Genomic DNA, 14,284 nt, shown 5'->3' on the forward strand with positions numbered 1-14,284 from the left:
GACAGTGAAAATTCCATTAGGAAACTTTATTCAAAATTTCAGAGAGTAATATTCAGTGTAATTAGGTTGGTCTTTACCCACTGGATGAAAATTTAGGGCTGTGTCTGGAAGTAAGCAAACAGACACTTTGGGTGGAAATACCTTGGATAAAAATAAGGATTCATGAAAGCCTTAATCAAACTCATAGTCCCTTTTGTTGGATTTTGTCATTGTTTATTGGTGTGGGTCAAGTATTTAAAAATAAATCCACTCGTCAATTTCAAGAACACTTAAAAAATGAGTAAAGAAAATGTAAAATTGCTGCTAGTCAAATCTGGAAAGAATTTCTGGCAATGATCACTTAAAATTATTTCCCACTCTTACAAAATTACATTTAAATTGTCTTACTGGCAGTTCTACAGTAGTCCAAACTTTAGAAACCAAACACAATAAAATAATTCATTGCCATTATGGCCAAAAATTGCCAGCAAATACTGCCTTGGCATCATTTAGCAGAGGTTTTTGTTTATAAAGGTGAAGTCTTGGATACTGTTCAATAAACTTGTCACAAAAGAAAACAGGCTGATGCTTTTAATACTTTAATTGCATAAGAGTACTGACCTATACCGTCAGGTATTTCTTTTTTAAACTCCTGAAAATATTTTGTGCTTTGGAAAGGTGGATTTGGTGATCTTGGAGGTAACGATTGTTGCTTATCCTTGCCCACTAATGCTGAAGTGTGGAAAGAAGAGGATACCTGGAGCGGCAGGGGAAGGAAACTTGATTCTAGGTCAAATCTGCGGTATTCACCCTTTAAAACTTTTATTATATGTGTTTTGCTAGCAAGCCACTTCATTATGTGGACTCAGAAAGCACCAGAAATCAAGTGCTCCTTTTCCCAGGATTCTTAAAGGGGACAGTGAATTGTCTTTTTTAAAAAAATGATTACTTTAGAAAATGGGAAAAACCTTCAGGATACATTGTCAATTGCACATACCTCTAGAGCTTTTCCTTTTTTTGTGTACTTGTTTTTGCATTAGTATGTAAGGTATTTGAGGTGGGGAAGAGGGAAAAGGAATCAAAAATATTCCCGCTTTCTGACAATGTTGCTCTGTTTATGTGCCTACCACATTTGTTCATTTTCTGCTGAAAAAATTAGCAAATGAAAAGTTTCCATAAACTCCATAGAGTCCTTTAAAAATATATCAGGATTGGAGTTACAGAGAAATTAGTGGGCTATTCCTTTTAACCCTAACCAAAGCTCTTGAAAAATATTTATGACTTTGTATCATTAAAGAGTTTTAGCCTGTATTTGAGTTTGAATACCAAACTTGTATTAGAGTGGTTTAGACTGGACATACTAAGTTCCTGTTTTAAAATTATGAAGGTTTGACTAAGCATTTGAAAAATGATGGAGTGAAATCAGCTGCCTACAGAGATCCAGAATGGCCTTTACCATCTTAAGGGGATGGACGGTGTGCTACTAAGTCCTTATTTTTGCTCAGGAGAGATCACTCCTATAATTCATTGTTGTCTGCTTTCCAGTGTTTTACAGCAAGAAATAGTTTTTTCAGTTATGTGCATCACCACCATTCTTCTTACTCCTGAAAAGTAGAGCTTTTTGGGATATGTAGAATCCAAACTTACGGCTGTCCAATTAAAAAATTGCTTGATTTTAGTTTCATCTTTTTAACATATAATCTGATAGATCACATTGACTTACTGTAAAATGTTCTGGTGGTGGCACAATTCTCTGCTGTAATGACTTTTCTGGGAAAACCCTTCTGTTCAACAACATAAGCAAGTTCAACTCTTCCTGTTATGTAAATGTTAATTCTTTACCATGCTGTTCCTGAATTTATTCTTGGTGCCTTGAGCTACTTTATGCCAGAGGACTCATAAGCATCCTTTTCTGGATCGACATAACTAGCAACAAGCAACTAAGGTGGCACTGCTTTTCTGCATATTGCTCACTAAAGAGTCCAGAAGGGCAAAAAAGCCACCTGATGCAAGCAATCCAGCCCCAAGGACAGAAGGGCAGCACTCTAAAAATCTGGGGGTAAGAAATAGTGCTAGCGGAAATCTCACTTGTTATATTCCTTAAATTTTGTCAAGAGGCCTGGGGATTTCCCCCCACTGAAAATGTTGACAGCTCAGAGAGACTAAGCAAACACAAGTTGTAGAGAATTGGTGAAATGGCACAGCAGAGGATCGGGGGTGGCACCCCAGGAGCTGTGCTGGACATCTGGACTCTGACTTGAGTAACTTAATAGTTTCAAGTCATTTTTCCTCATCCACTGACGGCTTGCCATTTCATGTTGAGAGAAGGTGACTATTTGGGGAAAACAGAGCCATGACCAGCAAGAGAACATAATTCAATATGCAGTCAAAGATGCTGAATAAATGTAGCACATCCCAGGAGCGAGCTATCCAGTATTAAAACGGCTACCCCTGGGTGTTTCCTTCCCTTGATTCTGATGTTGCCAGTTTTCCCTTTTACTTACTTAAATAGTAAATCTGCCAGTAACTTAGAAAATACATCTGCTATGAGTTTTCCATAGACCGAAGCTCCCTCACTGCTCTCTCTGTAGCCCTAACTTCTTAATTGGGGTGAGGGGGCCATGAGTTCACTCACCGCTCTTGATTAGTGAATAAGATTTGTCACTTAGGCATTTGTGTTATATATCAAATGTAACAAGCACAGTGTGCTAACACAAGTCACCTGTTAGTCCTCACAGTGTGGGAAAAGCTTAAGGGTAAAGAAATTTAGCTATGTATGGTGTCTTAAGTCATACCAGCTGGTGCTGTTGTTGATTTTCTCATTTTCCTTTTTTTCCACTTGGAAGTGAGTTACACTCCACTACACTGCCCCACACATTGGGTTGCAATACAGAGAGGGTCCTGTCGTTTACATAACTCCCTTCTGTGGTGTGGGCCTATGGCACCGACAGGGTCTCTGTCTGCTATGGAGGTAGCTAAAGTGGGAAAGCGAATGCACCTCTTTCTACTGTAGATACTGCCAGTTACCTTTGCTCCTATGACCATTTAATTGACAGGTCAAATTGGATACATCTGCCTCCAAGCTTTTAAGATAATTTCTCATGGATACATGGCTTAGCCATAGCTGTAACCCTTGCTGACTAAATTTTTTGACTGTTGTGCACCCAGTACTCCCATGCTGTGGTGGAAAAGGAAGCAAAATAAGATGCCTATTCTTCAAGACTTTAGAGTCTTAAATTACACAAGCAAGTGTGTGGTTTTGCTTGTTAAACACACAAGGTACACTTGTGTCCCACAGGAATGGAGTAAAGGGTTTCCTGGACACTTGCTAACTGGTCAGACAGAAACAAGTGTAATGGAGGCCTTGTGTGTTACGTGAGGGAAGGCTTCATATCTAACCAAGGTTCTTGGGGACGCACTATGTTAGTAAAATGAAATCATTGAGGGAACACAGTGGCACTGTCTAAAATGGTGCTTATTCTAGAAGTTCTTAAAGCCACCCCATATAACCAACAGTATAGCCTGAGGTTCCCAGAGCCTGAGTGGCATGACAGCTGAAGGGTCAGTAGGGCAGGCAGGCAAGGGCTGGTTCCAGGGGTGTCCTGGCCTAGCAGAGGGATGGAATGTTTCATCTTTTTAATCTTTTAACTAGCTGCCAAATACCACTTCATATAAATGCTCTAAGACATAAATACTCCAGAATCAAGTGAATTTCCCCATCAATTTTACTACTTACATGCATAGTTGACTACCTGAAATTCATTCCTTTCTAGTTTTGGATCAATTTGATACAGAGCTTTAGCTTTTCGGTATGAAATGTCAACCTCTTGGTCCTTGTTCTAGGCCAGCAGTTGTCCAATAGAATCTTCTCAATTGGAAATGTTCGTACATGCACTAATAACGATAATTATTGGTCATGATAGCTACTATTAAGTACTACAAGTGAGATTAACTTTAATAATAAATTTTATTTAACCCAGTAGATCCGGAATATTAACTATTTCAACGTATACTTTAAAATTATTGAGATAGTTTATGTTCTTTTTTTGTACTAAGTTTTCAAAATACAATGTGTATTTTACAGGACATTGTGATTTGAACTAAGCATATTGCAAGTGTTCAACAGCCAGATGTCGCTAGGAGCTATCCTTTTGGACAGCACAGGTTTATATTTAAAGAGTTCCCTGTAATTTCTTTTATTTCTGCTGCCTCTTTCAGCTGTTTCTTTAGAGTATTGGAATTTTGTTGCATTCCTCCTAATCTTTCCCCCCTCCGGCTGTGTTTGCAGTGTTTTTTTTGGAGAACTTGTCTCAATTACCTTTATCACAGGCTACACTGGAGGTTAACTAGGTGAGAGTTTTACATTGTAACGTTATTAATCCTGAACTAGAAGCCGCAGAACTAGAATCTCTTCCCCCGCCACTCCCCATCCACAATGGCAAGTGGGCAAATGAGTGTGTTCACAGTGCAGTTTTCCTGTTGTCGAAATCCTCCCTTTTTATTTCTCAGCTTCCCTAACCTACAAATTCTGAAGAGCAACCTATCTTAAGATCTCCCATGTATCCCAAGTAAATGTATTCCAGTGAGGGGGCTGGCATTTTGAACAATAGGTAGGTTTCTTTTCCAAGGGCTCTGGTCTGTAGCTTTTGTTCATTCACTCAGCTCTTTTTGTGTCATAGGTCACCTTGCACACTGGAGGTGCACAAGTTCTTGCTCTGGAGATAGATGCTCAGGAAGGTGGTCCAGCATTGTTGTCTTAGACACTGCAGGCAACAGAGAAGCAGGGGTCTCATTCAAAGAAGGGAGATTAAAAGAATGTAGATCCCAGCAGAGCAGGATGGGGGCAGAATTGGCTGCTCAGTAGATGTTCTTTGACATTTTTGGTATAAATCACATTTTCCTGAGGCGATTTCTACTACTTTATTTGCAATATTCGTGCTTGTTACTTAAAGCCTGTTCTTTGATAAAGTCCTATAAATGTGGAGTCCGTTCCTGCCCTGGCAGTCAAATAGGGAGAGCGTGTGCTGGATGCAGAAGTATTTTCCATCTGTGTGTGAGGCCAGTTAGTACAGGTCAGGACAAGAGGCCACATGAGCCTCACCGTTTCAGTGGCCAGATGGACTTTAGATCAGACTGGATTACAAGGTGTGAGCTGTTGCTGAAATGGGTGGATATAGAAATCATTCTCAGGGAATCAGGTTGTGGTTCGTCTATTATCGTGTGTCCCAGGACTGGTCATTTCCTTTGGCCTCATTGTTCTCCAAAATGGGATTAAACTAGATCATATATCTAGTTTTAAGCTTCTGTGATTCTGTGAACCCGTTCTATTTCTGGAAATCTGTAGTGAATTTGAACCTTAAACTATAGAGAGAGAGGCTGGTGGAACTCAAATTGTGGTGTCACTACTGCTCTGCTGCTGTTTCTGAGTGTGATAACAGTCCCGCACTGTAGCTTGAAAAAGGTCTTCCTTTCCTCTTTTGGTGGCTGTCCCTTTTCTGCCTGTTAGGTCCTCTGGAGCAGGTAGACCAGAGGCATTCCTCCTGGGTGTCCCATGAACTGACAAGTAGATAATGATACCGCAAAAGGATCCATTTACGCGCATCAAAAAGCATAGCAGTTAACACATTGGGCGCTTACTCTGTCAGGCAGGAAGCACTTTCCATGGTTGGCCTCATTTAATCTTCACAATAACCCTGTAAAGTTGATGGTATTATTATTATTATTATTATTATTTTAGTATCATCATCCCCACTTCACAGATGGGGAAAGAGTAACAAAGTAACTTGCCCTTGGTCTCATTGATGGTAAGGGGTGCACAGAGATCATTCAGTCACTGGCCGCCTGCATGACTCCAGAGCCAGAGCCCTCCCTCCCTCATCTGTTCCCTGCCGCTCCCTGACTTTGGGGGCAGATGTAGGAGACTACTGACTGGCAGCATTTATTCTGTCATGTGTCTCCAGCCTTGCTCTCGTGCTCCAATGTTTATTTTGAAGTAGGCAGGTGGAGGCTTTGTATAAGCACGTTCAGAGTCATAGGGCAGAGAGAAACCAGTACAGCCCTGCCTTGCTTGAAGGCCACGTGTTCCTCTTTGGTTTGCATCCTTCCGCATATCCAGTTCTCTCAAGCTAGATTTTCTTTGAAGAGATGGACACAAGTTGGAAAGTCTTTTGGGGACACTGGAGTTGGATCCATGGCTTCCATACTTTTTTGACCTTCACAGAATATAACAGGATGGGAAACTGACAGTTTATATTGTATTTTCCCACTTCTCAATTTTTGTGTGAATGCACTTTTAAGTTTTATAATACTGCCAAATACTGTGTGGCAGCTGGACTTCTTAGTTTATGTGGATCTAAACCCAATTATTACTTAAAATTATAGTTCATAAACAGTATCAATAGCCATTAGTCATATGTATGAATAAAGAATGTAGTTTTATAGTAAGGATTTGCATATTTGGTTCAGTTTGTGACCTCTGAGGGTACTGATTTATATTTGGGTAATCCCTGAGTTATAGAGGGAGAAGCAGGAGTGAAAACAACTTGTCTACCTTCTCAACGTCCCTTGAGGCAGAGAAGGAAAGAAAGAAGAGTGGTGGTGATGGGAGTAGTTTGTCTTTTCAATCTTATGGGAAAAGACTATTCCACGGGTGGTGTTCCACCCATTGGGAGCCTGTGGAGAATTTCCTGATTGGCTTTCAAGACTTGATCCAGCATCTGAGCTGCTCCAGCAAGCAAAGGTAGGCAACAGGAGTATACGTGTGGCTTTGGTTTGTTGAAGGAATGATCCTGCCACCCAGACATGCTGCTTGATTCCTCCTCGCAGCCTAGAAATGGGTTGGAAGGCTGATGCCTCCTTTCCTTGTTAGGCTTTTGGGACTAGAAGAGGGCAGTGTTAACTCCTGAGCGTGAAGGACTGATAAGTTTCAGCTCAGCTGGCATTGAATTGGATCCAAATGGATCCAGGAGAAAAGATCTGTTCTTGGATTTATGAACAGCCGAGTTAGAATCTCCCAAGGCAGGGGAGGGGTTGCCAATAGAAAATGAAGGGCAGGTTGCTCCCTGTGGGCAGGGAGTGGGGTTCCCTGTCAACAGCGGTGTGCTGGTAAACTAGCTAGCTAGGGGAAGGGAAGCCCTGATTTTCACCATTTGCCCAATTTCTGTGGTGTAAAACTTACCAAGGCTACCCGCTTAGAAAATTGCTGAATATTTAACAGCCATCTCTTGCAAACCATACAAGTCTTTAGCACACTGCTGCAAGCCTCCCTCGGGTGTTTTGAATTCCCATTATGTGCTCAGGTCGGTACTGTGTGACATGGGAGACAGTGTTTGCTCTAAAGAGGTTTGTTATTTCATTGACAGGCAAGGAGCCGGAAATACTGTCAAAATATAACTGATTGAGTATAGTAGTCCACAGTGAGACGTTGAGTGCTGGAGAGATCATGAAAAGAGGAACATACTGTGTTTCCCCGAAAATAAGACCTAGCCGGACAATCAACTCTAAGGCGTCTTTTGGAGCAAAAATTCATGTAAGACCTGGTCTTATTTTACTGTAATATAAGACTGGGTCTTATAATATAATATAACATATAAGACCGGGTCTTATATTAATTTTTGCTCCAAAAGATGCATTAGAGCTCATTGTCCATCTAGGTCTTATTTTCGAGGCAACAGGGTAGGAGAGCTAGACACGAAGGATAATAATAATAGCTAACACTCGTAGTAATAGTACCAGAGTCTGTACTAAGCACCTTGCTTGCATTATATAAATCTTCAGAAATAGATAATAGCTCCCACTTTACGCCCAAGTTGCATAGGTAAGACATCACTCTGGTAGGTGTGTAGCAATACCTCATTGTGGCTAGGAAGGAGTAAGGCCAGTGTTTGGAGTCTGGACACTTCATTGCAGAACCCATACTCTTGCCCACTACATCACATTACTATTGAATATAGGAAGGAAGGTTCTTACAGGAGAGAAGAAGGGTATAACTGCAGTCTGAAGTTCTAGAGTAGGTAGGAATCAGAATACTTGAGTTCTAGTCATTTTCCTTAACCATGTATGTGGCCTTAGCCAAATCACAGCTTCCCTCTCCACCTTAAATTGAAGGACTTAGATTAGATGATCCCTCAGTTCCTTTTTCTGACATTTTGTGAATTTAAGTTATAAAAATGAGAATGAGTATGGCTTCTTGAAGAAACAGTAGGACTCAGTGCCGTGTCAGGGTATGGGGCTTGGAAAGCATTAAGGTTGATGGGGGTAAGCAGAGGGAAAGCAACCTGCAGGGCGGGGTGGAAGGTAATGCGACTCCGAGTGGTAGAAAGCAGAGGCAGAAAAGGTTAGTGCTATATTCGTATGTTCAGTTGTTTCCATTTGCAATTCCTGACTAGCACCCAAATGAAAGTTGGGGGTCTTGGGGGCACACAGAGAGATAGCAAGCTAGTCTTTGTGTTAGGTTTTCTTCCAAAGCTCACTTCTCCCTTGATGGCTGCAGCAGCAGGCAAAGGCCTGATGTGCGTCATTTCTGAGGATCCTTGGGTTATCACTCCTTTCCTAGCATTAATTCAGCAAGATACTTTATAAAGCACCTGATGTGTGAATGGGAGCAAGTCAGACCTGGTCCCTCCCCTTGTGGAATGTGTAGTCTAGTAGGGGAAATAGGTAGTAAGAAAGTTAATAAACAAGTTACACATTTTCATAGGTGTGTGAGAGCTGGGTTTTGTTGGGGTAGAGTCGAACATCTCGACTTCACATAGACAACAGATCGGAGGAGACAAGGTGGAAATGGGGAGACCCGTTAGGAGACTATTATGACATCCAGACAAGAGATGCTGGTTCAGAGGAGAGGGCACAAGACCTGGCGAGTATTAGCCAGACCTGAGGAAATGAGAAGATTTCTGAGACTTCTCTTTTATTGGCTCACTTAAATGTGATAATACGGTTTTATAAAATTCAGTCCTATAAAGGAGGCTGAGAGTCCCTTGAGATGAGCAATACTGGCACTAGATGAAAAGTTAAATAAGTCTGGTTTAAAGTATAGCTGTTCAAGGGATATCGGACAGAAGAGTGACTTGAACTCGGGGTTTTAATTGTAGAAGATTTCCAACTAGAGGTAGGCTTGGAGGTAGATTGTAAAGGAGATAAACAGGATTTGGGAGAGATCAATAATCCCATGCATTCGATAATTTTAAGGGCGTATGACTCAAAGGACAGAAAACTGCACATTGTGAAAATTATAGAGTGGGAGGCTCTAATCTCTCAGAATGGAATCCAGCCCCATATGCTACTGAGGCACACATGGGCCTTACAGCATTCCAGTTGAGGTTCTAGTCCGGTCGGAGAAGAAACTGAAAAAGGGTAGAATAGGACTAGCTATGGAGACAGTGGTGGAAATGGTAATAGGAAAGGATAGTAGAAATGAAAATGGTAATAGAAAAGAATGCTCTGGTCTATCAGAAATTGAGGCCTAGCACAGGAGGAAGCTCCTGGCCCACATAAGTGTTTGGCTCAGACCAACAGCCTCTCACTCTGGGATCTTTGAGAGAAGTTACAGAGTGAGGGGAGAGGCAGTGGCTCCCATTGTTGCCTGTAATGTCACCACCACGGATAATTACTGACAATGCTTTTATAGTTTACAACAAAAGTCTATCGAGGATAAACCTATAGTTCTCCGTTTGAATTTTCCCCCAATATTTTATTATAAAACCTTAAACATACAGACAAGTTGAAAAAATTGTACAATGAATACCCATATAGCCACGATTTAGATTCTACAATTTGAGTTTTTCCTATGTTTTGTTACGTATTTATCCATTCAACACACCATTTTATTTTTTGGTGCATTTCAAAGAAATGTGCAAGCATCAGCACACCTCACCCATAAACATTTCAACATGCCTTGAGTTCAGTATATGTTTATGGGGGTTTGGGGGGAGGCGGTGAAATTCACATACAATACAATGTGTACACCTTAAGTGTACCATTACATAAAAATCACAAGTGCACCTGTGGCTCGCTGCTGTGCCTATCAAGATAAAGAACTTTTCCATTTGCCCAGAGTTTTCTCCTGCCTCTTCTCAGTTAACACCTGCCCCTCCCCGGCAGGACAGGGAAAGAACAACCACTATTCTGAATTTTTTCACCATATATTAGTTTTGCCTGTTCTAAAACTTTATTAAGTGTAATCTGTGTATTTATGCTTCAGATTCATCCATGTTGCAGATAATAGCTCGTCTCTTTGTTGCTGAGTAGATTTCTATTACATATATAAACGTATTATGGTTTGTTTATCCATTCTCAGATTGATGGACACCTGGGCCGTTTCAAATTTTTGGCTATTGTGAATAAAGCTGCTATGAACATTCGTGTGCAAATATTTTTGTGGACATAATGTTTTCATTTTGTTTGGATACAAATCTAGGAGTGGAATTGCTCTTGGACTAGGTGTGTGTTTGGTTTTCTAATAAGCTGCCAGACTTCCCAAAGTGGTACATGCTTTCAATAACAACATGTGAGAGTTCCATGTCCTTGGCATTGTTGGATTTTTAACTTTTCACCGTGGTGGTGGGTATGTAATAGCATCTCATTGTGGTTTTCATTTGCATTTCCCTGATGACTTCAGTGTGCTGATCACTTCTTCCTTTGCTTATTTCCAATTCATCTGATAACTTTTCGTCCATTTTAATTGACTGCTATTTAATATTGAGTTTCAGGAGTCCTGCATTTAAATTATAAAGCTCAGTTGTACAAGATCAGGATAGGAAAGATTTACTGCTGGACACTAGTTTAAATGGAAAAGGCCTGAAGGTTTGAGTTGAGCAAAAGCACATTTTCCGTTTATTCAGCAAATGGTTATGAGTACCAGCTATGTACTAAGCACTACCATGTTTCCCTGAAAAGAAGACCTAGCCAGAACATCAGCTCTAATGCGTCTTTTGGAGCAAAAATTAATGGAAGACCCAGTATTATATATTACATTATATTTATTATATTGTATACCCAGTCTTACATTAAAATAAGACCGGGTCTTATATTAATTTTTGCTCCAAAAGATGCATTAAAGCTGATGGTCCGGCTAAGCTTATTTTTGGGGAAACACGGTAGTATTAGGGATACAGAAGTAATACCCAGCCCTAGTTCCAAGGAGCCTATACATAGATTACGAGGGTAGACAGACAAAAGTAAAAAGTCTGATGTAATGGTTTCGTCATTAAGTCACTAAATATTTACCGAGTACCCACTATGGGGTAGTAGGTACTAGAGATACGAGGTAGGTGAACCAGACATGGTTCCTCCTCTAATACAGCTTATTTTCTGCAGTGTCTATGGGGGAAGATGGCATAGAGGCCCTGAGATGGAGAATGCGATTGATGTGTGTATGTGGATCAGAAATGAAACCTGGCTGGAACATACTGTGTGACTAGATGATTAGTTGGCAAGGGTCTGGTCTTGCAGGGCCTTGTAGACCATTGTAAGAACTTTGGATTTTATTTTGAGTTTAAGGAAGCCATTCCAGAGTTTTAAGCAGAAAAATGGTATGATCTGGTTTCTGTTTGCTAATGAACACAAGAGGAGAGGAAGGGAGGAAGGGAGGGGGAGAGAGACAGAGACACTGATGATTTCGGAAACCATTGCGGTCGTTCAGAGGAATCAGCACGTATGTATGTTTGAGGAACCAGAAATAACTGGATGACTGGTTGGGTGGGTGGTGGAATGGCAGGAGGTGGAGCAGATTGGGAAGGGCTTTGAAGGTTGAATTAGAGAAACCGGATCACCATATTATACAATTATTGAATTCTTTGTAGATGTGCCCTCTGGCACTGCTGGGGAGTTTGGCTCTGAACCTAAGGGCTATGGACAACTATACAGAGCTTCCAGTTAGGGTCGAGACTGGAAGCTGGCATCAAGGATGGCAGGGGAGGCAGTGCTAAGGAGGGTAAACCAGGGAGGAGGCAAGAGACAGGCCTGAAGTTAGGTCTTGACTAGAGGTAGAGGCTTTAGGCTTAGAATGAATGGTCCAGAGGACTTCAGGTATCGATTGAGGGAAAAAGCTAATAAGGCCCTTTAAAAAAATAAAAAGCAGTGTAAAATACTGAAATAATACAGGAGTGTATAGAGTATGTAGAAATCTTACTTTCACCCCATTCCTCTGAGTTGTACATAAAAGTTGCATTTATTTGGTGTGTCTTCCATTTTTCCAAGTATGTGTATTTATTTTGTGTATATATTCCATTCTACTGTATACACACATACAATCGAAGTTTAAAATGGAGTCAGGCTCTTCTTACCATTTTTTGCAACTTTGTTTTTTCTTATAGCAATTTAATATAGTACTGCCTTAATTATTTTGTTTGAATGTTCCATAATTCAGCCGCCACCTAGCTGATAGACCTTGAAGGTATCTCAGGTTTTTCGCTGTTCTCAGCAGTAATGAAATGAGTGAGGGGTCTGAGGATAATTTGTCTCTGTACTGTGCAAACACTGGAGACCATGTGAGGTGAGAAGCAGGAGTCAGGTTGTGATTTGGGGGAAGTTGTGGTCCTGCTCCGTCAAGAGTATGTGTTCTGCTCTGGATCCGTCCTGGGGGAACCTCCACAGGGATGATCAGGCTGGTCAGAAGTCTCCAAGCCACACTCCTGGGGCAACATTCAAAAGAACTGAGACTGTCCCTCCAGATGTTAGCTGGGGGTTTCACTGCTTCCAGGTGTTAGATGGGTTGCAGAGGGAAATAAGGCTCTCCTGTTGAACTTTAGACTGGGGAGGAAGTAGGACTAATGTGGAGAAGTGAGACTGCAATAGACTTGGGTTAGTTTGGGTATGATTTTATGGAGCAGGACTTTCTGACGAATGGATGGATTGCAAGAATGGTGGGTTTTCTGTCGTTGGATGCATTCCAGCAGAGGCTGAAGTGCCACGGAGGGGCAGCATGGCAGGCAAGTGGAACTCTAAGAATCATTCCAACTTTGGTGGATAGCATTCCAAATGGAGACCATGCAACACCAAGGTGGGAATGGCACTGACTCAGCGGGGTCGGAGGGAGGACTGACTGTGGGTCAGTGGAGGGACAGCCGGGGCTGGAGGCATCCTGGGATACAGTCATGGAAGCCTGGAGTGTTGTGTGAGGTGGGGTGAGAGACCTGAGCTCGTTTGCACTCCTGATGCACATGGCGTGCAGGGGTATGGGTTGAGGGGACACAGGGATAGTGGGATAACTGAGGATAATTGTTATGGTGACCAGGAGGAGGCATTACATGGGAGTCACGGTGATCGGTGATGATAGTGTTTCCAGAAGAGGAAATGGATGAATTGGAGAAGATTGATGCTGCTTGATTGCCAGCCAGTTTGGAGATGGCTGGCCTGGGAGCTAAGGCTGGAGGTGGCCTTTTGGATTTCATTCAGCAAATATTTATTGTGTAGGTGCATTGGATAGAGCAATGAACAGAACAAATATTCCTTTTGTCATGGAGTTTACATTCTACTAGGGAAACAAATGATATATATATTATAGAGTGAGAAATGCTAAAGAATAAAAGGAGGAAAGGGGTGTGTGGTGAGTCAGTGGTAGTTGGGTTAAATTTAGAGTGGCTAGAAAAAGAGAGTCTTTCCTTCATAATGGAGACGATGATTTGAATAAAGACCCGGAGAGACTGACAGAATAGCAAGCCACATGGATAATATGAAGGAAGAACGTTCCACGCATTGAGGTAGAAACAAGCTTCTTTGAGGAATGACAAAACAAGCAAAATGGACTTGTGTGGCCAGAATGTAGTGAGCAAGAGAGAAGGTATTAGGAGATCACCTTAGAGAGATCTAGATCTTTTTACGACCTTGTAGGTTCTGACAGAGCTGGACTTTTTTCCTAAGCAATGGGAAATCATTAGAGGGTTTGGCAGAGGTGTGACATGACCTGACTGTTTTACAGGATCAGCCTGTTTGCTGTATTGAGAATAGCCTGTTGGTGAGGATGGAGGATTGGAGGCGGGGATGGTGTAGGATAAGGGAGACCCGTTAAAGAGGCTGAGGCGATAAGCCTGGTGAGAAGCGGTGATGGCTTGGACGGGGTAGTGGCAGTGAGAATAGTGAGTTGGATGAGAGACTCGGAGAATCAGCAGGGGGATCATAACTCCGCCTAAAGACGTGGGGCCCCAGAGTTAGTGGGACATGATTGGAGGAAGAGACTTTTTGGGGAGCAGTTTCTGGATCATGGTTGTGTTTCGGGCAATGTCAGGACTGGAACTTGGATTAGGGTCTGACCTGGGCGGCCATTAAGGGAATCAGAGGGAGAGTCATTGGTCTCTGAGAAGATCGG

At 41.8% G+C, this 14,284-nt stretch overlaps 1 protein-coding gene across 6 annotated transcripts in view; it reads left to right on the forward strand.

The window, feature by feature from the left end:
* The window catches only part of CPNE1 (copine 1), a 33,923-nt gene that overhangs the window by 13,906 nt on the left and 5,733 nt on the right, over positions 1 to 14,284 (forward strand). The window lies entirely within an intron of this gene.

This window comes from Rhinolophus sinicus, chromosome 13, assembly GCF_057876585.1.
Source record: "Rhinolophus sinicus isolate RSI-liver-muscle chromosome 13, RSI-T2T, whole genome shotgun sequence".
Lineage (NCBI taxonomy): Eukaryota > Metazoa > Chordata > Mammalia > Chiroptera > Rhinolophidae > Rhinolophus > Rhinolophus sinicus.